This window comes from Rhinoderma darwinii, chromosome 5 (genome assembly GCF_050947455.1).
Source record: "Rhinoderma darwinii isolate aRhiDar2 chromosome 5, aRhiDar2.hap1, whole genome shotgun sequence".
NCBI lineage: Eukaryota > Metazoa > Chordata > Amphibia > Anura > Rhinodermatidae > Rhinoderma > Rhinoderma darwinii.
The window spans coordinates 93,304,144-93,329,781 of record NC_134691.1 but is presented as its reverse complement, the minus strand read 5'-3'; the positions used below and the strand labels follow the sequence as shown (position 1 = coordinate 93,329,781).

Sequence of the window (25,638 nt, the reverse complement as noted above, 5' to 3'; positions counted from 1 at the left end):
CAATTCAGTCCACTTTCCTCAGCAGGAATTGACATGCTGCGGTCCGAAAAATATACGCACCGCAGGTCAATTTCTGCTCAGAATTTTCACGCAGCGTGTGGATAAGATTTGTTAAATCTCACCCACTTTGCTTCTACTGTATTCTACAATATCACTCCCACTCTGGTATCTATTTGTAGATTCTTTATTGACATTCTGGGGTTTTTATGCCTCCACAGACATTTCTGAAAGGCTTTATTGATATTATTTACATGGTTGTGCCTCAACAGGAGTGGAATCATCTGAAGCTGGTATAGTAACCTAGGAAAGGTCAGCATTTTGATGAGATTTTTTCTCCCATATAGGGATAGAGGTAGATCTTTCCATGAGATTAGTTCCTTCCTAACGCCATCCAATATAGGCGTGAAGTTCAACCCATAGATATCATGTGCGTCTCTCCTAATGTAGACACCAAGGTATTTACATTTCTCTGCCACTGTATTCAATCCGTATTCCTGCTTTCAACTAAGATCCTTTTGTTTATATTGCATCAGGACCTCAGTCTTAGTGCTGTTAATCTTATACCCTGCCAAATTTTCTAACTCGTGCATTATTTCTAATATTTTGCGAATCTACCCCCCAATATTATGTACAAACAGGACCAAGTCATCCGCAAATAGTGCTATTTTTATTTACTCTTCCCCAACTTTTATACCTTTTATTTGTAAAGTCTGAAGTATAAATCTAGCTAGCGGTTCAATAGCTAAATTAAATAATAACGGTGGCAAAGGGCATCCTTGTCGAGTGCCCCGATATAACCTGAATTTTTCTGACATCTCTCCCTGTGTAACAACTTGTTCATATGGATATACCCGCTTTCTCCGTGACCTTGAGCAAGGGCAAGGCCACTCTATCAAGTGCTTTCTCTGCATCAAAGAAGATTATTGCCGCATTTTGTATTGAGGATGGCCTTGCCCTGGCCCAATCTAAGACTCCCAACACATTCCTAATATTTCTCACACTGTGTCTACCCTTTATGAAACCATTTTGTTTTTTTTGGATGATGCTAGGAAAGACCTTTGCCAGTCTATCAGCAAGTATTCTTGAATACACCTTAGCGTCAACATTGATCAGTGAGATTGGCCTATAGGAGGCCGTATCTAGTTGGTCCCCCTTTTTTCTTCGCGATTACTTTAATATATAGAGTATTACCAGATTCCATTACTCGGGCGTCTCTAAAAAGTTCATTATAAGCTTCTGTCAGGGTAACCCCTACCTGTTGTAACATTGACACAAAAATATTCTACAGTACACCCATCAGGTTCTGGTGCTTTTTGTTTTGGACCTAATGAAATTAATGGTGTCCTCAACCTCTTGTCTTGTTAACAGGGCTCCTAGTTGATTGAACTGATCCTGTGTTATCGATGGTATATCCACCCCAGCCAGGTATTCATATATTTTTTTCCATACTCACTTGTTTACCTTCATAAAGTTTCTTATAGTAATTTGTAATAATTAGATTTATACCCTTACTATGGGTCATTTTGCGAAGAGGAAAAGTATTTTTTAGTTTTTTTGGTATAAGGTTTCCTCCTGCAGTTGCTAGTACTAGTACATTCAATACTTAAAGGGGTTTTCCAGAGAAAAAAAACTTGATGGCCTATCCTCAGAATAGGCCGTAAATATTCATGGGTGTTCGACACTCGCAATCCCCACGATCAGCTGTTTTGAAGGGACCGCGGTGCTCATGCGATTGCTGCGTTTTCTTCACTGCTTCATACCGTTGAACACTAACACACTTGTAGCGGCGATTCACAGTATTACATCCTTCTCCCATGAATGGGAGAAGGCTGTAATATCGTGAATCACCACTACAAGTGTGACAGCATATGGCAGTATGGAACAGTGAAAGAAATAAAAGGGAAGCAGCAGGGGCGTAGCTAAAGGCTCATGGGCCCCAGTGCAAAATTTCTTATTGGGCCCCCCCCCCCCCGCAAACTTCTCATGGCCAACGGCCCGCAGCCTTCAGCTGCATCGCTGGGTCTCCTAAGTGACCCAACAATGCAGCAGTAGCAGCCAGGGGCGTCACTAAGAACTTAAAATGTCAGGGTAAATAGCGCCAATACATATGTGTCCGCCCCAAAAAATGTGTGTGTGTATAGGAGACAGCATATCATGTCTATAGCACTACGACCCTATAAACTATGGATAGGATTAGATACATTGGCTCAGCAGACAGTATCACACATGATAGGAATAGATACAGTGGCTGAGCAGACAGTATCACACATGATAGGATTAGATACAGTGGCTGAGCAGACAGTATCACACATGATAGGATTAGAGATGGGGCCCAGCAGACAGTATCACACATGATAGGATTAGATACAGTGGCTCAGCAGACAGTATCACACATGATAGGATTATACAGTGGCTCAGCAGACAGTATCACACATGATAGGATTAAATACAGTCGCTCAGCAGACAGTATCACACATGATGGGATTAGATACAGGACTCAGCTCGCTGACATTGCGGCTCCAGCGCTGGACCCAGGAAAGGTAAGAATAATAATTTTGCTTCTTTATGTGTTACGGATTATTTTTGTGTGTTTGTGTTTTTTTACAGGTTCGGTTGTTGGACTTCGGATACGAGGACTTCAATGACGGCGTTTTTTTATTCTCAATAAAATGTTTAATGGGATTGTGTTTTTTTATTTCCATAAAATATTTTTTCTATGTGCTTGTATCTTTTTAAACTTTATTATCACCGCCTTAGTAATGGCCGCTGGCTGATTGACAACCTACATTACTAAGGCGGGGCTTAGTGTTAGTCGGTGCAAAGGCCAACACTAACCCCCATTATTACCCCGGTACCCACCGCCACCATGGGTACTGGGAAGAGCAGGGTACGAACCAGTACCCGACCATCTGTAGTGACGGTCAGGCACAGGGGCGGCCACAGGCTAGTAGTATTAGGCTGGGGAAGGCCAAAAACAGTGGCCCTTCCCATCCTGGTAATGCTGCCTGCTGCTGCTGTGTTGTATCTGGCTGGTTATGAAAATTGGGGGGGGACCCGACATTGTTCTTTCCAATAATTTTTTATTTTTATTTTTTTAAATGACGTGGGGTCCCCCCCATTTTTCATAACCAGCCAGATACAACACAGCAGCAGCAGGCACCATTACCAGGATGGGAAGGGCCACTTTTTTGGCCTTTCCCCTCCTGACAATACCAGCCTGCGGCTACCCCAGTGGCCGACCATCACTACAGATGGTCAAGTACTGGATGGTACCCGGCTCTTCCCAGCACCCCTGGTGGCGGTGGGTACCGGGGTAATAAAGGGGGTTAGTGTTAGCCTCTGCAGCGGCTAACACTAAGCCCCGCCTTAGCAATGGATGCTGTCAATAAGCCGGCGGCCATTACTAAGGCGGTAGTAATATAGTTTAAAAGAAAACACAAAGACATAGAAAAAATATTTTATTGAAATAAAAAAAACACACACGACCCTCATTAACCATTTTATTGAAAATAAAAAAAAAAGCCGTCATCGAAGTAGTCCTGGAATCCGACGTAGTCAAACGACCGAACCAGTAAGAAAACACACAAAAAAAACGATTAGTAACACATGTGTTAGGTTTAGATACAGGGCCCATGTGTGATACTGTCTGTGGGACCCTGTATCTAAGCCTACCACAAGTTAGGCTTAGATACAGGGTCAAGCAGACAGTAATCTTATACAGTATAAGATTACTGTGTGCTGGGGCCCTGTATCTAAGCCTACAGTGTGGTAGGCTTATATACAGGGCCCATCAGACAGGATCACACATGGGCCATGTATCTAAGCCTACCATGTGATTGACTTAGATACAGGGCCCATCAGACAGGATCACACATGGGCCATGTATCTAAGCCTACCATGTGATTGACTTAGATACAGGGCCCATCAGACAGGATCACACATGGGCCATGTATCTAAGCCTACCATGTGATTGACTTAGATACAAGGCCCAGCAGACAGCATCACACTATCTGTGATCCTGTCTCATGGGCCCTCTAAGCCTGCTAAATCGTAGGCTTAAAGGGGTTGTGCAGTCCCTAAACATTGATAGCCTATCCTCAGGATAGGCCATCAATAGCTGATGTGTCGGGGTCCATCTCCCGGGACCCGCCAATCAGCTGTTTTGAAGGGGCCTCAGCACTCGTACGAGAGCTGCTTCCCCTTCATTTCACTACCCGCTCACACTGTGAATCGCCGACACCGATTCACAGTGTGACCGGAATGAAGTGACCGGAATGAAGGGGAAGCCGCTCTCGTACGAGTGCTGCGGCCCCTTCAAAACAGCTGATTGGCGGGTCCCGGGAGTCGGACCCCGCCAGTCAGGGCTACTAATCTTACCTTCCTCTTCAGCCGCGGCGGAAGTTCTGTCCTCTTGATGTTGTGCGCGGCGCGGAAGGTAAGTACAGTCTGGTACTATAGTAACAGGGGCCCGCGGCCCGAGTTACTATAGTAACTTTTTATTGATGTGGTGCAGGGGGCTGTGGGCCCACTGGCTTCGGGGCCCGTTCACAATTGCGACCGCTGCGACACCTATAGCTACGCCAGTGGGAAGCAGGCTCGCTCAAACGTGACAACGATCGTGTGAATGGGGGTCCCGAACACCCAGGTCCTCCTCACTGCTCAACTGCAGTAAGGACATGGAAAGGCATGGTGGTCGAGCATGCGTGCTGACGCTCCATTCACAGTCTTTGGGACTAATGGAAACAGCGCTGTTTCCGTCATTCTCATAGACATTGAATGGAGTGGCGGACGTATGCTCCACCGCTGCTCCATTCAAGCTCATCCTCACTGCGGAGGATGCAGTGAGGAGAATCTGGGGGATTGGGACCCGTTCTCACGAAAGGTGAAAGGTGGAAGGTGATAATTTATTTGTGAATACCCCTGTAAGAAAGGGAAGAGTTCAAAAGTCAAGATAAGTATTGTTTTTTTCTTTTAAGGTGGACATTTTGAAGCAGGCAAATTAGAAGAGCAGACAAAACCTCATTTCCCTGACAAAGTTTTTTACTACACGTTATGGCTGGGGTTTATTAAAACTAGTACTAATATTAGTACAGTCATGATCTTTTTGGTTTTTTTTAAACTTTATTTTAGTTAAAAAAATATCACAGTACAAAAAGTCATAATCATGACTACAATTGGTAATGAGATTGCTATCACTATAGGGGTATGTCCACACGAAGCGTAAACACGGCAGATTTTCCACAACTTATTTATTGCGGAAAATCTGCAGCGTAATACAGTAGCATTAGAGTGGATGAGATTTGAACAACGCAAAAAAATATGCCGCAAAACCATTTATAAATTGACGTGCGGTTTCTTAATCCGCAGCATGTCAATTTATGTTTCCGAATCGCTGCTTCTCTGTTGGGGGTTTCCCCATTGAATTCAATTGGGAGGTAAAACCCACAACAAGTAGCAAATGTTGCGATTTTTGCATCGGAAAACCTGCGAGTCTGCCGCAAAAATCTCAACTCAGAAAAAAAACTTACTCAGATCACAAGCCTTGAAAAAGACCCACACCTAGGGTCGAAACGTCGCTGTATATTATAGTGGAATAAATAAATTTTTACACTCTTTTGATACCACAAGGAACGTGTGCTGCGGTCTCTCTATTTTTACAGGTAAGTATAGGCTTTTCTTTTTTTTACTTGCTGTTTTCAGCAGCGAACATTCCGATTTTGGTGCAGTTCTACGCTGCTTACTTTTACTCAGCGTATCCGCAGCTTTTGTGCATTGTTTGGCCCATTAGGTGAATATCCACCTTTCAACACAATGTGATCTTTAGGTGAACAAATCTGTGCTAATTAATTTCTTACTATATCTTTAGAGTTGTTGAAGCTGTTTTTCTGATACAGAGCTCCAAATCCTCTACATAGCTATATTGTTAAATTATAAAATTCAGGCTGCCTGAAGCTGCCATTAGAGGGAGAACTGCATTCTTTATTATTATTGAGTTTAATGTATATTCAGTATGCAGTAATCTCCAATAATCCTGCTAGAAAGGACAGCTACAAGCAACCAGAATTTTTTATGTTTATGCAGGAGATTTGGAGCTCTGAATCGAGAGAATGTCGATAAAGATATATTAAAAATTCTTATAGGCTATGTACACCTTTATGTATTATATAGTTACATAGGTTGAAAAAAGACACAGGTCCATCAAGTTCTAACTTTCTCAATAAATTACCCGTCATTCATTGCTTGATTAACCCTTTCATGACCAAGGGTCATTGATGCCCCTGTGTCCAGGTCAAATTTTCCATTTTTGATATGCACTTCTTTAACCGGTTGCCGACACAGGACGAGTATGCTCGTCCTGAGCGGCGAGCACTTCGCGCATTAGGACGAGCATACTCGTCCTGTGTGACAGCCGTCTGTGCGCGTCTGTGCGCGCGATCGAGAGCAGGGCAACGGCTGTAATACACATCTTCTCTCCGCTGTTAACCCTTTGAACGCCGCGATGACAGCTGATCGCGGCGTTCAAAGAGGGGGGACTGCACATTGATCGCGTCACAGAAAATAACTGTGACGCAATCAAAGCCCACAACTCCATTGAAGGACCCCAGGGCTGTCTGAACATATTTCCTGTTGTTAGGGCATACTGAGATATGCCCTAACAACTGCCTGTGTATAATCAGTAACAGGATAATGTACTGGCATATAGATCTATGCCAGTACATTACAGTTTCAAAATAAAAATCAAAATGATAAATCCCTTTATGGGATTAAAAAAAAAAAGGTTAAATGAATGTAAAAAAAATGTAATGATAAATAAATAAATAAATAAAAAGTAAAAAAAACACAGAAGCACACATTTTTTATAATAAATAAACTTTTTAAAATATAAGTCCCAACACATGAAATAATACAGACATATTTGGTATCGCCACGACCGTAACAACCCGTACAACAAATGTATAACATTATTTATGATGATCGGTGTATGGTGTAAAAAAAAAAATATTAAAACTGCAGCGGAACTGCTTTTTTTCTGCATTTTTACCAAAATAAAAATGTATAGAAATTAAACGATAATCTATTTGTACCAAAAAATGGTACCTACATAAAGTACAACTCGTCCCGCAAAAGACAAAGTCTCATACAACTACGTCGTACAAAAAAATAAAAGCGTTATGAGCGTCGGGATACAAAGAGGGGAAATGTAAAAAAATTGCTCTGTCCTCAAGGCCAAAATTGGCCGTGTCCTTAAGGGGTTAAACGATAAATCTTTGGAACCGCTTTGAATATTACAACTAATTGTTACTTTGGTTTTTTTTAACAAGACTTATGAGGCTTTCATTTTCTAGATTAGTTTTAATTAATTCAGCAACGAATCAAGTGTCAGTTTTTCATGGCTGTTTTGCATCAATGTGTCTCAAAATTTGATTCCATTTCCTGGCCGTCTGACCGTTTTTAACCTGCATTTGCCATCCGTTTTTCATGGACGTTAAATAATGGATACATTTTATTTGTTTCCTCTTTTTTTCCCCAACCCCCTGAAAACACCACAGTGCCCATGTAGATAGTGACGCAATACCACTGTAGATAGTGCCACATTGCCCACATAAATAGTGCCACATTGCCCACATAGATAGTGCCCACTGTAAACAGTGCCACAGTGCCCACATTTCTCCCTGTAGATAATGCCCACATAGTGCCACACACAGTGCCCATGTAGATAGCGCCACAGTGTCCCCTGTAGATAGTGCCAATATAATGTCACAGTAGATAGTGCCGCACCCCCTGTATATAGCACCCTCCTGTAGATAGCACAACACCCCCTGTAAATAGCACCACCCCCCTGTAGATAGCAACATCCCCTCTGTATTTAGCAATATCCCCAGTGCAGAAAGCGCCACCCCCCCCCCCCCTCCCGTAAATGGCATCCCCTTCCTGTAAATAGCACCACTGTAGCTCCCTATAGGAGCAGAATCCCTCTGGTCGAAACTTCCGCTCCAGGAGTAGAACCTGACGTCACTGTCCATATATGGATAGTGACACCAGGGGCTTCTCCAGTAGCGGAATACCCGACACAGAGCCATCTGACACAGAGGATTCCACTCCTAGAGAGCCGCTGACATTATTGTCCATATATGGATAGTGGCACCAGGGGCTCTCTCTAGAAGCGGAATCCCCGGCCAGTGCGATCTGACACCGGGGATTCTGCTCCTAGAGTCAGTTCATGTGGCGCTATCTACAGTGGGGGGTGCGATGCTATCTACAGCGGGGGGGGGTTGCTATCTGCAGGGGGCTGGCACTATCTACAGTGAGGATGGAGAGATGGCGGGGGCATTCCAATGCTGGAGGGAGCTTAGGTGGCGTTCTCTACAGAGGGTTTTGCGCCGCCTACAGGGGGTTGTGGGTGGTACTATCTACAGTGGGGGTGTATTCCACTGATCTCAAAGCTCACACTTAAGCCGCATTGCACTCATTAAACCCGTTCCAGGCTGTCAACGTTTATACACGTGCTAACTGCACGGGGAATAGGCTGTTAGAACGTATATAGCCATATGGCAGTTGTGAATGGGTTAATTATAACCCTCAATGCCATTTGTCAGTAAATAATCATCCTGCCTTTCTTAAATGCTGACATAGTATCTGCCATTTCTACCTCTTGGGGTAGGGTATTCCATAGTTTGACTACTCTAACTGTAAAGAACCCTTTCCTATATTGATGTCTGAAACATCTTTCTTCCGCACTAAATTAATGTCCCATGGTCCTTTGTAGAGTCATTGGAAAGAACAGATTGTGTGCTAGTTCTTTGTAAGGAAGCCCAGTGGATCTATAGATTGGCGTGCACACAACCAGGGGGTTTAAATGAGCAGACAAACTATGCATGTTTTATTTAAACATTCATTTAAACATGCATTTCCATGGCCAGTTATCCCTTCAGGATAGCAAGAGACCCACATGGTCGTCATGACAGGTGGTCTCTTAATTATCAATGATCATCATGTGGGCAGTCTGGCTATGGTTCCTTATTCAGTAGGTGTTCAAATGACACTTTATAGTGGGGTAGACATTCATTTATCTACACAATATGTATTATCAGTGTAGTTGTTTATCAATGGCAGTCCAGCTGCGGGTTTTGAGCTGATCCGCAACACTTACCCAAACTCTTAAATATCGATATACTCCTTCTTTGCAGTGGTGAGTTCCCGGCAGCATGGGCGACTCGATTGTGGCCTCTACTGCGCCTGCGCGTTCGGCTTTTGATGCGGTCGATGTTGGTTCCTGGCTGTCAGCTGATGGCCGGGAGTCACATGGACAGGTGTCACGAATTCGATTGGTGAGTGTGATTGGCTGTTTCGATTGGCGGTGCCGAGGACAGGGGGAGGAGTCAGATGCTTTAAATAACTTAGAGTCCCAGAATGAAGCATGCCGCTGACATCTATGCGAGCATGCTTCCGTGGAGTACAGCAGAATACCTGCTGCTGAACTAAATATCGCTGGCATCCCGGCCAGTGTGACCAAGCTACAGACCCCTGATGATGAGTATTGAAACGCGTAGGGTCGGTTGTGAATAGGAATTTTTTAGCATTGGGAACACTAGCATTGTTTGTATACCTTAACACTAGGAGCTTCCGGTGCGGTTATCACGGACTATAGTATGAATTAGCGTCAAGACTATTGTTATGCCCATTTTTCAAATGCTGATTCCGTATTGATATTCTTGTTGAACACTGAGCTATAGGAGGTTCACAATTGAATTAGAACTCAGTGTTTATTATTTAATACGTTTTTATACACACGGTGGGGCTTTTTCACAGTGGTGACTGTACCCCTGTTTTTAGAGAGTTATAAATAAATGTTATATTTTACTCATATATTACACCAGTGAATCCTTTAAAATTGTTATGTTGTGGGAGCACAATTGAATATATCTTTGAAATACAGTGAATTATACAAATTATACAGTTCTTTATATAGTACATTTCATCTGGGTATGGCAGCCTTTGCACTCTCTGATTTGAGTACAGAGGGATGGATGAGTGAAGCAAAAAGTGTCTTCTCTGAGTGTGAACTGGTGTATACAACGCAGGGTGTGTCCCTGAAATCCTCCTTTAAAAACCTGACTAGACTACACAAGGATTATACAAGGAGTTGGTGGGAGATCCAGAGTCTGGAGAACTATCTCAAGAATAAAATAGTACCTAGAGGCCTAAGAATACCTATTGCCCCTGCTTCCAGATTAAAAACATCTAATATAAAAGAGAGGTGGGAACAGGAGATCACAGGGAGTTCACTGAGACTAATGCAAATTTTGGTTGAGGAAGAGAAAATCCAGTTTGATCACATTAGTGCTGACCTTAACCCCTTCCCGCTCCTTGACGTACTATTACGGCATGGCAGCTGTATCGTTCGCGCTCCATGCCGTAATAGTACGTCTCGGGAGTAACGGCCGTTTCGGCCGTCCTCCCGACACATACAGGAGCTGTGACGCTGCTGTCTTGTTCAGCAGCTGTCACAGCTCCTACAGCGGGGACCGATCGCTGTGTCCCCGCTGATTAACCCCTTAAAAGCCGCGTTCTATAGAGATCGCTGCTTTTTAGGGGTTAAGCTGCCATCGCCGGCCTGCTACGCGATAGCGGCCGGCGATGGTGACTATGGCAACCGGACACCAAACAATGGCGTCCGGCTATGCCATAGACGGAAGCCTAGTGGGTCCTGACAACGTCAGGACCCACTATGCTTGCTGTCAGTGAGTAGCTGACAGTTCTAATACACTGCACTACGCATGTAGTGCAGTGTATTAGAATAGCGATCAGGGCCTCCTGCCCTCATGTCCCCTAGTGGGACAAAGTAATAAAGTTAAAAAAAAGTTAAAAAAAGATGTGTAAAAATAAGAAAATAAAAGATTTAAAAGTAATAAAAGTAAAATTCCCCCCTTTTCCCTTATCAGTCATTTATTATTAATAAAAATATATAAACAAACAAATAAACTATACATAATTGGTATCGCCGCGTCCGTAACGGCCTGAACTACAAAATTATTTCATTATTTATCCCGCACGGTGAACGCCGTAAAATAAAATAATAATAAACCGAACCACAATCACAATTCTTTGGTCACTTCACCTCCCAAAAAATGGAATAAAAAGAGATCAAAAAGTCGCATGTACCTAAAAATGGTGCTGATCGAAACTACAGTTTGTTACGCAAAAAATAAGTCCTCGCACGGCTTTATTGATTAAAAAATAAAAAAGTTCTGCCTCTTAGAATAAGGTAACACAAAAAGTGAATGATTGTTTACAAAACGTATTTTATTGTGCAAACGCCATAAGACATAAAAAAAAACTATAAACATCTGGTATCGCCGTAATCGTATCGCCACGCAGAATAAAGTGAATAAGTCATTTATAGCGCACGGTGAGCGCTGTAAAAAAAAACGAAAAAAAAAACAATAGTACAATTGCTGTTTTTTAGTCACCACGCCACCTAAAAATAGAATAAAAACTGATCAAAAAGCCGCATGCACCCCAAGAAAACTGCAATGGATTCCTCAAGGGGTCTAGTTTCCAAATTGGGGTCACTTTTGGGGGGTTCCCAATGTTTTGGCACCACAAGACCTCTTCAAACCGGACATGGTGCCTAATAAAAAAGAGGCTTCAAAATCCACTAGGTGCTCCTTTGCTTCGGAGGCCGGCACTTCCGTCCATTACCGCCCGAGGGCCACATGTGGGATATTTCTCAAAACTGCAGAATCTGGGCAATACGTATTAATTTGCGTTTCACTGATAAATCCTTTTGTGTTATAAAAAAAATGGTATAAAGAGGATTTTCTGACAAAAAAAAATGTAAATTTCACCTCTACTTTGCTCTAAATTTTTGTGTAACACCTAAAGGGTTCATAAACTTTCTACATGCTGTTGTGAATACTTTGAGGGGTCTAGTTTCTAAAATGGGGTATTTGATAGGGGTTTCTAATATATGGGCCCCTCAAAGCAACTTCAGAACTGAACTGGAACCTAAAAAAATAAATAAATGAGGCAATACTTCGCTTCTTACATTATACTGATAATGAGCCGTGCCCACCCCGAGATGACCCCAGTTTTGACCGTTTGTATAAACGGAGACCCCTATTAGACCGTTCCAGTGCCCGGTTTTCCCAAGCATACACCCCCGAGAAGTGTATTTCTATTGATGAGTCCCTTGTACATTTTAAAGGGAGGGTTCAATTCCGCGAGTACCTGCCAGGTAAGAGGGCAAGGTATGGCGTGAAGATGTATAAGCTGTGAGAGTGCATCAGGGTATACCTACAGGTTTAGGATATATGAAGGAAAGGCCACCCCCAAACCAGACTGCATCCTGGACTACAATAGGTACATGGGAGGGATGGACTTGTAAGATCAAGCCCTGAAGCCCTACAGCGCCATGCGGTGTGGTATAAGAAGCTGGCCGGGCACATCATACAGATGGCATTGTACAATGCAGGTGATTATCAAGAACCTAATCTTTAGGGACCAAGAAGGGGGGGCACCCAGTACTTCTGGAAGCGAGCCCACACGCATCGTACCAGGGCAACACTTTCCAGGAGAAGTTCCCCAAACTGGCAAGAAGGGAAAAAGTCAAAAGAGGTGCAGAGTCTGCTATAAGTGGGGGATAAGGAAGGACACAATATATCAATGTGACACGTGTCCCGAATAACCAGAGCTCTGTATGAAAGTGTTTTAAAATTTATCATACATCCCTTGGTTTATAATTTACCCCAATTTTACTTACCCTGATGCACTCCACACAGCTTATCCCCCCTCGTCTTTCCCCTCTGGGCCCTGCTGTGTGTCGAGGCAGCTGATAACAGCCACATGTAGGGTATTGCCATACCCGGGAGAACCCACATTACAGTTTATGGGGTGTAGGTCTCCGGTCAAAATGCTCACTACATCTCTAGATGAATGCCTTAAGGGTGTAGTTTTTAAAACGGGGTCACTTCTTGCGGGTTTCAACTGTACTGGTACCTCAGGGGCTTCTGCATACATGACTTCGCACTAGAAAATCCCCAGTAGGCCAAATGGTGGTCCTTTCCTTCTGAGCCCTCCCATGGGCCCAAACGGCAGTTTATCACAACAAATGGGGTATTGCGGCACTCAGAACAAATTGCGCAACAGAATGGGGTATTTTGTTTCAAGTGAAAATAAGAAATTTTCAGCCAAAACTACATATTATTTGAAAAAAATAATTTTGTTTTCATTCCCAGCCCAATTCAAATAAGTTCTGTGAAAAAACTATGGGGTCAAAATGGTCACAACACCCATAAATGAATTCCTTGAGGGGTGTAGTTTCCAAAATGGGGTCATTTGTGATTGGTTTCTATTGCTTTGATAGCTCTGGGGCTCTGCAAATGCGACATTGCACCCGAAAACCAATCCAGCAAAATCTGTACTCCAAAGAACACACAGCGCTCCTTTCCTTCTGAGCCCTCCCATGGGCCCAAACAGCAGTTTATCACCACAAATGGGGTATTGCCGCACTCAGGACAAATTGGGCAACAAAATGGAGTATTTTATTTCTTGTGAAAATAAGAATTTTTGAGCTAAAATTACATATTATTGGAAAAAAAATATTTTTTTTTAATTCCCAGCCCAATTCAAATAAGTTCTGTGAAGAAACTATGGAGTCTAAATGGTCACATTACCCATAAATGAATTCCTTGAGGGGTGTAGTTTCCAAAATGGGGTCACTTCTGGTGGGTTTCCATTGCTTTGATACCTCTGGGGCTCTGCAAATGCGACATGGCACCCGAAAACCAAACCAGCAAAATCTGTACTCCAAAGAACACACAGCGCTCCTTCCCTTCTGAGGCCTCCCATGGGCCCAACGGCAGTTTATTGCCACAAATGGGGTATTGATGCACTCAGGAGAAATTGGGCAACAAAATTGAGTATTTTGTTCCCTGTGAAAATAAGAAATTTTGATCACAAATGACATTTTATTGGAAAAAATGAAATTTTTTTCATTTCAGAGCCCAATTCAAATACATGCTGTGAAAAAACTGTGCGGTCAAAATGGTAACAACAACCCTAAATGAATTCCTTGAGGGGTGTAGTTTCCAAAATGGGGTCACTATTGGGGGATTCCTACTGTTTTGACACCGCAACACCTCTTCAAACCTGGCATGCTGCCTAAAATATATTCTAATAAAAAAGAGGACTCAAAATGCACTAGGTGCTTCCTTGCTTCTAGGGCTTGTGTTTTAGTCCACGAGCACAGTAGGGCCACATGTGGGACATTTATAAAAACTACAGAATCTGGACAATACATATTTAGTAGTGTTTCTCTGGTAAAACCTTCTCTGTTACAGAAAAAAAAATGAATAAAATTGAAATTCAGCAAGAAAAATGAAATTTGCAAATTTCACCTCCACTTTGCTTTAATTCCTGTGAAATGCCTGAAGGGTTAAAAAACTTTCTAACTGCTGTTTTGAATACTTTGAGGGGTATAGTTTTTAAAATGGGGTGTTTTATCAGGGTTTCTAATACATAGGCCCCACAAAGCCACTTCAGAACTCAAGAGGTACCTTAAAAAAAAGGCTTTTGAAATTTTCTGAAAAATATGAGAAATTGCTGTTTATGTTCTAAGCCTTGTAACGTCCAAGAAAAATAAAAGAATGTTCAAAAAACGATGCCAATCTAAAGTAGACATATGGGAAATGTGAACTAGTAACTATTTTGGGTGGTATAACCGTCTGTTTTACAATCAGATGCATTTAAATTCTGAAAAATGCAATTTTTTCAAAATTTTCTCTAAATTTTGCAATTTTTCACCAATAAACACTGAATATATCGACCAAATTTTACCACGAACATGAAGCCCAATGTGTCACGAGAAAACAATCTCAGAATCGCTTGGGTAGGTTTAAGCATTCCGACGTTATTACCACATAAAGTGAAATATGTCAGATTTGAAAAATGAGCTCTGAGCCTTAAGGCCAAAACTAGGCTGCGTCCTTAAAGGCATTGTGTTGCCAGAAAAACATGTTTGTTTTTTTTTAAATTAAACATTTAGTGTGTGGGTGATTAAACATTGTTCAAATTTTTTTTATTTTTTTCACGAGTCAGGAAATATTATAAATTATTTCTAATTTATAATACTACCCATTTTTGGTCACTAGATGGAGCTATTTCCCAAAATTGCAGCATTGCATTATTGGGTTAAAAGCCCTCGCTCTAGTGAGCTCTCAGCATCCCCCCTCCTTTATCCTGGCTAGTGCCGGGATAAACGAGGGGTTTGAACGGTGTAACCTCCTACACTGTGTGTCGCCATTTTTTGAGCTAACACACAGCGTAGTAGGTTTACATACAGTAGTAAACACACACAAACACGAACATACATTGAAATCTCTTACCTGCTCCTGCCGCCGCGGCTCCCTCCGGCCCGTCCGCTCCGTTTGCTGCCGCTGGTCCAAGTGCACAAATCCGGAAGCCGCGACCGGAAGTAGTAATATTACTGTCCGGCCGCGACTTCCGGTCCACAGGAAAATGGCGCCGGACGGCGCCAATTTCGAATTGGACTGTGTGGGAGCGGCGCATGCGCAGTTCCCACACAGACGCCGTACACGGAAGTCAATGGGACGGGAGCCGTTCGCAGTCCCTATGGGACTGTGGCTGCCGTATTCCATGTCTGTATGTGTCGTTAATCGACACAGACAGAAATGGAACAAAAAATGGCAGCCCCCATAGGGAAGAAAAAGTGTAAAAATAAGAAAAAGTAAAACACAAACACACAAATGAATATAAACGTTTTTAATAAAGCACTAACATCTTTAACATATAAAAAAATAATTTGTGATGACACTGTTCCTTTAAGGGGTTAAAAAAGAAATTGAGACGGCTAAGACTCTGGTCGATACCCCTGGCTTTGAGAAAAAAGATAAAATCCTACAACAAACTCTAGAGAGGTTCACCAATCATTTAAAAGAGCGTAAGCACTTCCAGTTCCAGAGAGATTTGCAGGAATTTAGGGAGAAAAAAGCTTACGATTTTGTCAACGAACAGCAACACCAACAACCCAATAGGGGACCAAGAGACTCTGACCCATCTACATCTGAGAGTGAGACAACAGACTCTGAAAGAGTGGGTCCTTTCTTTGGGACGGGTGGTGGTAGACAGAGATTCAGGGGTGGTGCTAGAGGCAGGAGTAGAGGTAGGGCCAGAGCCTCTTCCAATAGTGGCAATAATTTTTTAGCCAACAATCCCCCCATTTCCCGCTACATGCTGAGGGGACAAAAGGATTAGTGAAGGGAATAGATACAGATATAGATAAGTTACAAATCATCAATTTATCTGAGTATAATCTTAGCGCATCCGAGACTATGTTATTAGAGAAGGGGCTTTCATTCGTCCCCACAGTGAGGTTTGATTCATTCACCTGGATAAAAGACTTAAATTTGTTTGCTCGTAAACTCAAATGGATAAAAAAATTTAAACATCATAATAGAAAAAAATGTATGGAGATGGGTTTAGAAATATCCGACCTGGAAGGCCTTGAGGCATTGGAGGGGCTATTTGAGGAGTCAAGTAGAGCCCCAGGACAAGGCCCGTTTACTAATTTAAAGGGAATGTGTTGCCAGAAAAACATGTTTGTTTTTTTTTAATTAAACATTTAGTGTGTAGGTGATTAAACATTGTTCAAATTTTTTTTATTTTTTTCACGAGTCAGGAAATATTATAAATTAGATTCTAATATATAATATTTCCCATTTTTGGTCACTAGATGGAGCTATTTCCCAAAATTGCAGCATTGCATTATTGGGTTAAAAGCCCTCGCTCTAGTGAGCTCTCAGCATCCCCCCCTCCTTTATCCTGGCTAGTGCCGGTATAAACGAGGGGTTTGAACGGTGTAACCTCCTACACTGTGTGTCGCCATTTTTTGAGCTAACACACAGCGTAGTAGGTTTACATACAGTAGTAAACACACACAAACACGAACATACATTGAAATCTCTTACCTGCTCCTGCCGCCGCGGCTCCCTCCGGCCCGTCCGCTCCGTTTGCTGCCGCTGGTCCAAGTGCACAAATCCGGAAGCCGCGACCGGAAGTAGTAATATTACTGTCCGGCCGCGACTTCCGGTCCACAGGAAAATGGCGCCGGACGGCGCCAATTTCGAATTGGACTGTGTGGGAGCGGCGCATGCGCAGTTCCCACACAGACGCCGTACACGGAAGTCAATGGGACGGGAGCCGTTCGCAGTCCCTATGGGACTGTGGCTGCCGTATTCCATGTCTGTATGTGTCGTTAATCGACACAGACAGAAATGGAACAAAAAATGGCAGCCCCCATAGGGAAGAAAAAGTGTAAAAATAAGAAAAAGTAAAACACAAACACACAAATGAATATAAACGTTTTTAATAAAGCACTAACATCTTTAACATATAAAAAAATAATTTGTGATGACACTGTTCCTTTAAGGGGTTAAAAAAGAAATTGAGACGGCTAAGACTCTGGTCGATACCCCTGGCTTTGAGAAAAAAGATAAAATCCTACAACAAACTCTAGAGAGGTTCACCAATCATTTAAAAGAGCGTAAGCACTTCCAGTTCCAGAGAGATTTGCAGGAATTTAGGGAGAAAAAAGCTTACGATTTTGTCAACGAACAGCAACACCAACAACCCAATAGGGGACCAAGAGACTCTGACCCATCTACATCTGAGAGTGAGACAACAGACTCTGAAAGAGTGGGTCCTTTCTTTGGGACGGGTGGTGGTAGACAGAGATTCAGGGGTGGTGCTAGAGGCAGGAGTAGAGGTAGGGCCAGAGCCTCTTCCAATAGTGGCAATAATTTTTTAGCCAACAATCCCCCCATTTCCCGCTACATGCTGAGGGGACAAAAGGATTAGTGAAGGGAATAGATACAGATATAGATAAGTTACAAATCATCAATTTATCTGAGTATAATCTTAGCGCATCCGAGACTATGTTATTAGAGAAGGGGCTTTCATTCGTCCCCACAGTGAGGTTTGATTCATTCACCTGGATAAAGGACTTAAATTTGTTTGCTCGTAAACTCAAATGGATAAAAAAATTTAAACATCATAATAGAAAAAAATGTATGGAGATGGGTTTAGAAATATCCGACCTGGAAGGCCTTGAGGCATTGGAGGGGCTATTGGAGGAGTCAAGTAGAGCCCCAGGACAAGGCCCGTTTACTAATTTAAAGGGAATGTGTTGCCAGAAAAACATGTTTGTTTTTTTTTAATTAAACATTTAGTGTGTAGGTGATTAAACATTGTTCAAATTTTTTTTATTTTTTTCACGAGTCAGGAAATATTATAAATTAGATTCTAATTTATAATATTTCCCATTTTTGGTCACTAGATGGAGCTATTTCCCAAAATTGCAGCATTGCATTATTGGGTTAAAAGCCCTCGCTCTAGTGAGCTCTCAGCATCCCCCCCTCCTTTATCCTGGCTAGTGCCGGGATAAACGAGGGGTTTGAACGGTGTAACCTCCTACACTGTGTGTCGCCATTTTTTGAGCTAACACACAGCGTAGTAGGTTTACATACAGTAGTAAACACACACAAACACGAACATACATTGAAATCTCTTACCTGCTCCTGCCGCCGCGGCTCCCTCCGGCCCGTCCGCTCCGTTTGCTGCCGCTGGTCCAAGTGCACAAATCCGGAAGCCGCGACCGGAAGTAGTAATATTACTGTCCGGCCGCGACTTCCGGTCCACAGGAAAATGGCGCCGGACGGTGCCAATTTCGAATTGGACTGTGTGGGAGCGGCGCATGCGCAGTTCCCACACAGACGCCGTACACGGAAGTCAATGGGACGGGAGCCGTTCGCAGTCCCTATGGGACTGTGGCTGCCGTATTCCATGTCTGTATGTGTCGTTAATCGACACAGACAGAAATGGAACAAAAAATGGCAGCCCCCATAGGGAAGAAAAAGTGTAAAAATAAGAAAAAGTAAAACACAAACACACAAATGAATATAAACGTTTTTAATAAAGCACTAACATCTTTAACATATAAAAAAATAATTTGTGATGACACTGTTCCTTTAAGGGGTTAAAAAAGAAATTGAGACGGCTAAGACTCTGGTCGATACCCCTGGCTTTGAGAAAAAAGATAAAATCCTACAACAAACTCTAGAGAGGTTCACCAATCATTTAAAAGAGCGTAAGCACTTCCAGTTCCAGAGAGATTTGCAGGAATTTAGGGAGAAAAAAGCTTACGATTTTGTCAACGAACAGCAACACCAACAACCCAATAGGGGACCAAGAGACTCTGACCCATCTACATCTGAGAGTGAGACAACAGACTCTGAAAGAGTGGGTCCTTTCTTTGGGACGGGTGGTGGTAGACAGAGATTCAGGGGTGGTGCTAGAGGCAGGAGTAGAGGTAGGGCCAGAGCCTCTTCCAATAGTGGCAATAATTTTTTAGCCAACAATCCCCCCATTTCCCGCTACATGCTGAGGGGACAAAAGGATTAGTGAAGGGAATAGATACAGATATAGATAAGTTACAAATCATCAATTTATCTGAGTATAATCTTAGCGCATCCGACACTATGTTATTAGAGAAGGGGCTTTCATTCGTCCCCACAGTGAGGTTTGATTCATTCACCTGGATAAAGGACTTAAATTTGTTTGCTCGTAAACTCAAATGGATAAAAAAATGTAAACATCATAATAGAAAAAAATGTATGGAGATGGGTTTAGAAATATCCGACCTGGAAGGCCTTGAGGCATTGGAGGGGCTATTGGAGGAGTCAAGTAGAGCCCCAGGACAAGGCCCGTTTACTAATTTAAAGGGAATGTGTTGCCAGAAAAACATGTTGTTTTTTTTTTAATTAAACATTTAGTGTGTAGGTGATTAAACATTGTTCAAATTTTTTTTATTTTTTTCACGAGTCAGGAAATATTATAAATTAGATTCTAATTTATAATATTTCCCATTGCTGGTCACTAGATGGAGCTATTCCCAAAATTGCAGCATTGCAAAATTGGGTAAAAAGCCCTCGCTCTAGTGAGCTCTCAGCATCCCCCCCTCCTTTATCCTGGCTAGTGCCGGGATAAACGAGGGGTTTGAACGGTCTATCCTCCTACACTGTGTGTCGCCATTTTTTGAGCTAACACACAGTGTAGTAGGTTTACATACAGTAGTAAACGTACACAAACACGAACATACATTGAAATCTCTTACCTGCTCCTGCCGCCGCGGCTCCCTCCGGCCCGTCCGCTACGTCTGCTGCCGCTGGTCCAAGTGCACAAGTCCGGAAGCCGCGACCGGAAGTAGTAATCTTACCACCCCCAGACGAAGGCTTCCGGGCCGAAACGCGCGTCGGAGTGACGCCAGTGACGGTGACCTGTTCCAATGGGTATGAGCTGCGTTTCCAGCATATGTCTACCTTCAGCATTATGAGTCTTGTATTTTGATCATTACAAGGGGGAGTGGCTGTTTGCACTTGTGGCTGACAACACAGCCACAGCTCTGATTTTGTAGTGTGCTCTTTACTTACGGGGTCCAGCTGAGCCATATAATTTGTGTGCATAGTATGGATACTGGTTTCTTTGTCTGGCTCTTATCAGGGGTACTCACATTACAATACACGCTGTAATCTACATGTATTTGATTCTACTTGTTTGTGTAGATAGATATACAGAGCTGTCCTGCTGCTGATTAGCCCCCCCCTTTTTTCTGCTGCTACTTTTTCTGCTGCTATTTATTGTTCTTTCATGCTGGCTATGTAACAGAATATGCATATCATATAAATGTAATATACCACTGATGTATCTTTGCATTTCTGTAGCTTAACAGTGTCGCCTATTACCCATACATTTGGACATAATATTATATATTATATACGTGTGATCTGGTTGTCTTTTCTGCACTGTGGAATTCATCTCTGTTTTTTAATTCATGTTATCTTTTAAAATGTATTTAATAAAGATATTTTTGTTTTAAAATATTTTGGTGTGTCAGACTCCGAACTTTAGGTTTGTCATTTATTCAGCGGGTTCACCGTTTATTACCATGCTTCATTCCCCATAAACTATTATGTATCAGGTCATAGTTGTGACTTTAATAAATGTATCCGGGGGATAATCTTTGTGGTGTTCTTCATGTAGGTATACTACTAGTAGTAATCTTACTGTCCGGCCGCGACTTCCGGTCCACAGGAAAATGGCGCCGGATGGCGCCAATTTAAAATTGGACTGTGTGGGAGCGGCGCATGCGCAGTTCCCACACAGACGGCGTACACAGAAGTGGATGGGACGGGAGCCGTTCGCAGTCCCTATGGGACTGTGGCTGCCGTATTCCATGTCTGTATGTGTCGTTAATCGACACATACAGAAATGGAACAAAAAATGGCAGCCCCCATAGGGAAGAAAAAGTGTAAAAATAAGAAAAAGTAAAACACAAACACACAAATAAATATAAACGTTTTTAATAAAGCACTAACATCTTTAACATATGAAAAAAAAAATTGTGATGACACTGTTCCTTTAAAGACTAAGAGTAGGAAGCTGCCACCAATAGGAGATTTCGCTAATGTAGACTTATTTGTTGACATGGTGGGAGAGGAGATTAAACTATTGAGTCAGGATATATGGGGTATTGACAACAATTTGTCTAGGTCTGAACGGCTAGCCCTAACCACATTGGAGAAAAAACAAAATATTGTTCTGAAAGCATCCGATAAGGGTGGGAACATCGTGGTTATGAGCAGGGAAGACTATAAAAAAATGTGTGAGGACATTTTGCTCAATCCTGACTGTTATACCATTTTAAAGGATAATCCCACAGCACTGTTCAAAAAGGAGCTTTTGGGCATTTTGGGTGATGCAAAAAGCAGGTCCTTGATCAGTGCTAGTGAATTTAATTTCCTATTTCCACAATTTCCCATCATGGCATGTTTTTATAGCCTGCCCAAAATCCACAAAGGGTACCCCCCCTTACGTGGTAGACCCATTGTTTCAGGCATAAACAATCTAACTCAAAATGTAAGCACTTATATTGATCAGGTGCTGCGTCCGTTTGTACTGGGTTTAACCCCTTCCCGCACCTTGGCGTAACTGTACGTCCAGATAAGCAGTAACTTCGCGCACCTGGGCGTACAGTTACGTCCGTGCTTTAAAAGCTAACCGCCGCGCGGCGCTACACCGCAGCGGCGGTTAACTGTGCAGGGTGTCAGCCCTGCTCTCCCCGTTGCCGATCAGCGGCCTGTCGCCGCTGAAATCGGCAATTAACCCCTTCGATGCGGTGGTCGATTGCGATCACCACATCGAAGAGGTTTACAGTGGATCGGCAGCCCCCCACATGTATTTGCGGGGGCTGGCGATCCTTATCATGGCAACCAGAGGCCAGACAATGACCTCCGGGTTGCCATGTACGGAAGCCTCGGAGGATCAGCCTCCGGCCGTTCCTCCTCTGCTTCCTGTCAGTGTGACAGTTACGTCACAATGACAGTTAGAACACATTACACTACGTGTGTAGTGTAATGTGTTCCAGCAGCGATCAGAGCTGCCAGTCTAAGTGTCCCCTAGTGGGACAAGTAAAAAAAGTTAAAAAAAGATAATAAAAATGTTTTGAAAAAGTGTAAAAATCAAAGTTAGAAGTGACATAAACAAAGAATGCTTTTTTTCCTATAATAAGTCTTTTATTATAGGGAAAAAATTAACACGTTAAAAAAAGTACACATATTTGGTATCGCCGCATTCGTAACGACCCCAACTATAAAACTGTAATATTATTTTTCCCGCACGGTGAACACCGCGAAAAAAATAAACGAAAAACAGTGCCCGAATCACAATTTTTTGGTTACTAACCCTCCCAAAATATACAATAAAAAGTGATCAAAAAGTCGCATGTACGCCAAAATGGTACCAATACAAACTACATCCCGTCCCGCAAAAAACAAGCCCTTACACCGCTTTTTTGACTGAAAAATAAAAACGTTATGGCTCTAAGAATATGGTGACACAAAAATTAATTTATTTTATAAATAAGTGATTTTATTGCACAAACGCTGAAAAACATAAAAAAATTATATACATCTGGTATCGCCATAATCGTACCGACCCGCAGAATAAAGTATAATGGTCATTTATAGCCCAGGGTGAAAGCCATAAAAAAAACAAATAAAAAACATTGTCAGAATTGATGGTTTTTGGTCACCTTGCTTGCCAAAAAATGGAATAAAACGTGATCAAAAAAATTTCTGGTACCCCAAAATGGTACCAATGAAAACTACAGATTGTCCCGCAAAGAATAAACCCTCACACGGCTCCGGTGGAGAAAAAATAAAACAGTTCTGGCTCTCAGAATATGGCGATGCAAAATGTGCAGAGTGTTCCAAAAGCAGATAAGATCGGGCACCATTTATAAGTGCGACACCGTCCACATATCTGCGAATTATTATTTATTTACTGCATTATTATACCCTCTTATTATACCCTGATGTACCCCGCACAGATAACATGTACCCTGATGTACTCCGCACAGATAACATGTACCCTGATGTACCCCGCACAGATTACATATGCCCCCACATTATAAACTGAAACACCAGTAAAACCCCAAACAGAACAACTACCAAGCAAACTCTGTGCCCCAAAAGCCAAATGGCGTCCCTCCCTTCTGAGCCCTGCAGCGTGCCTAAACACCAATTTATGTCCACAGATATGGCATCGCCATACCCGGGAGAACCCGGTTAATATTTTGAGTTATTTGTCTTCAGTGGCACAAACTGGGCATAACATATAGTGCACTAAAATGGCATATGAGTGGAAAATTTTAATTTTCACTCCGCACCATGCGCTGCGCATTAACCCCTGCGCGCACCATGACATAGCATGTCTTAGTGTGGGGGGTGATGTATGGAGCGTCTCACGTAAAAAATAAAGAATTTAGAACGGCAAAATCGCTGTTTTTTTGGTCACCTTGGCTCTACCTAAAAATGCAATAAAAAGTGCTCAAAAAGTTGCATGTACCAAAAAGTTGCACCAATTAAAACGACCGCTCGTCCCTCAATAAATAAGCCCTCATACCGCTCTATTGACTGAAAAATAAAAAAGTTGTGGCTCTTGGAACGCGGGGAGGAAAAAACTAAGAAGGAAAATAAAAAAATGGATCACTCCAGAAAGGGTTAATTACTTTCTAAAGAAAAACCATTTATGACCACACGTGGGGTATTGCATTACTCGGGAGAAATTGCTTTACAAATGTTGGGGTGCTTTTACCCCCTTTATCCTTTGTAAAATTGAAAAAAATGCAACATTTTAGTGGAAGAAATTTTGATATTCATTTTCACGGCCTAATTCTAATAAATCCTGCAAAAGACTTGTGGGGTCTAAATGCCCACTATATCCCTAGATAGATTCTTTAAGTGGTGTAATTTCCACTTTTGGGGGGTTTCCCCTGTTTTGGCCTCTCAGGGGCTTTGCAAATGCGACATGGCACCCAAAAACCATTTCAGCTAAATTTGAGCTCCAAAAGCCAAATAGCGCTCCTTCCCTTCTAAGCCCTGCTGTGGGTCCAAACAGCAGTTTATTACTACATATGGCATATTTCCGTAATCGGGAGAAATTGTTTTACAAATGTTGGGGTGCTTTTTCTCCTTTATTCCTTGTAAAAATTAAAAATGGCTACCTTTTTTCAGAAAAAAAGTCGATTTTTACCTTTACAGAATAATTCCAATGAATTCAGCAAAACAACCGTGTGGTCAAAATGCTAACTTTATCCCTAGAAAAATTCCTTGAGGGGTGTAGTTTCCAAAATGGGGTCACTTTCCGGGGGTTTCCACTATTTTGTTCCCTCCAGTGCATTTCAAACGCGACATGGCACTGAAAACGATACCAGCAAAATCTGAATTTCAAAATCCAAATGGTGCTCCTTTCCTTCTGAGTCCTGCTGTGGGTCCAAACAGCAGTTTATTACCACATATGGGGTATTGCTGTAATCAGGAGAAATTGCTTTACATATGTTGGGGTGTTTTTTCTCTTTTATACCTTGAAAAAATTAAAAATTTCTACGTTTTTTCAGAAAAAAGTAGATTTTCATCTTCACAAACTAATTCAAATAAATTTAGCAAAAAAACTGTGGGTTCAAAATGCTAACTATACCCCTAGATAAATTCCCTGAGGGGTGTAGTTTCCAAAATGAGGTCACTTTTGGGGGTCTTTATTGTTTTGGCCCCACAAGACCTCTTCAAACCTGACATGGTACCTAAAATATATGCTAAAAAAAGAAGGCCCCAAAATCCACTAGGTGCTCCTTTGCTTCTGAGGCCGGTGTTTCAGTCCATGACCGAACTAGGGCCACATGTGGGGTATTTCTAAAAACTGCAGAATCTGGGCAATAAATAATAAGTTACATTTTTTGGGAAAAACCTTCTGTGGTATAGAAAAAAATGTATTACAAATGAATTTTGTATAAAAAAAATGAAATTTGTAACTTTCACCTCTACTTTGCTTTCATTCCTGTGAAACGCCTAAAGGGTTAAAACACTTTCTGAATGCTGTTTTGAATACTTTGAGGGGTGCAGTTTTCAAAATGGGGTGATTTATGGGGACTTTCTAATATCTAAGACTCTCAAAGCCACTTCAGAACTGAACTTGTCCTTGTAAAAATCGCCTTTTGACATTTTC

The 25,638-nt window shown here is 42.2% G+C and overlaps 1 long non-coding RNA gene across 1 annotated transcript in view; it reads left to right on the top strand.

Annotated features, from left to right (window-relative positions):
• Window positions 1-1,366: 1,366 nt before the first annotated feature.
• The window catches only part of LOC142652674 (uncharacterized), a 42,499-nt gene continuing 18,227 nt past the window's right edge, over window positions 1,367-25,638 (top strand). The window contains exon 1 of the long non-coding RNA XR_012847882.1: window positions 1,367-1,425. This is a non-coding gene — a long non-coding RNA (uncharacterized LOC142652674). The remainder of the gene's footprint in view (window positions 1,426-25,638) is intronic.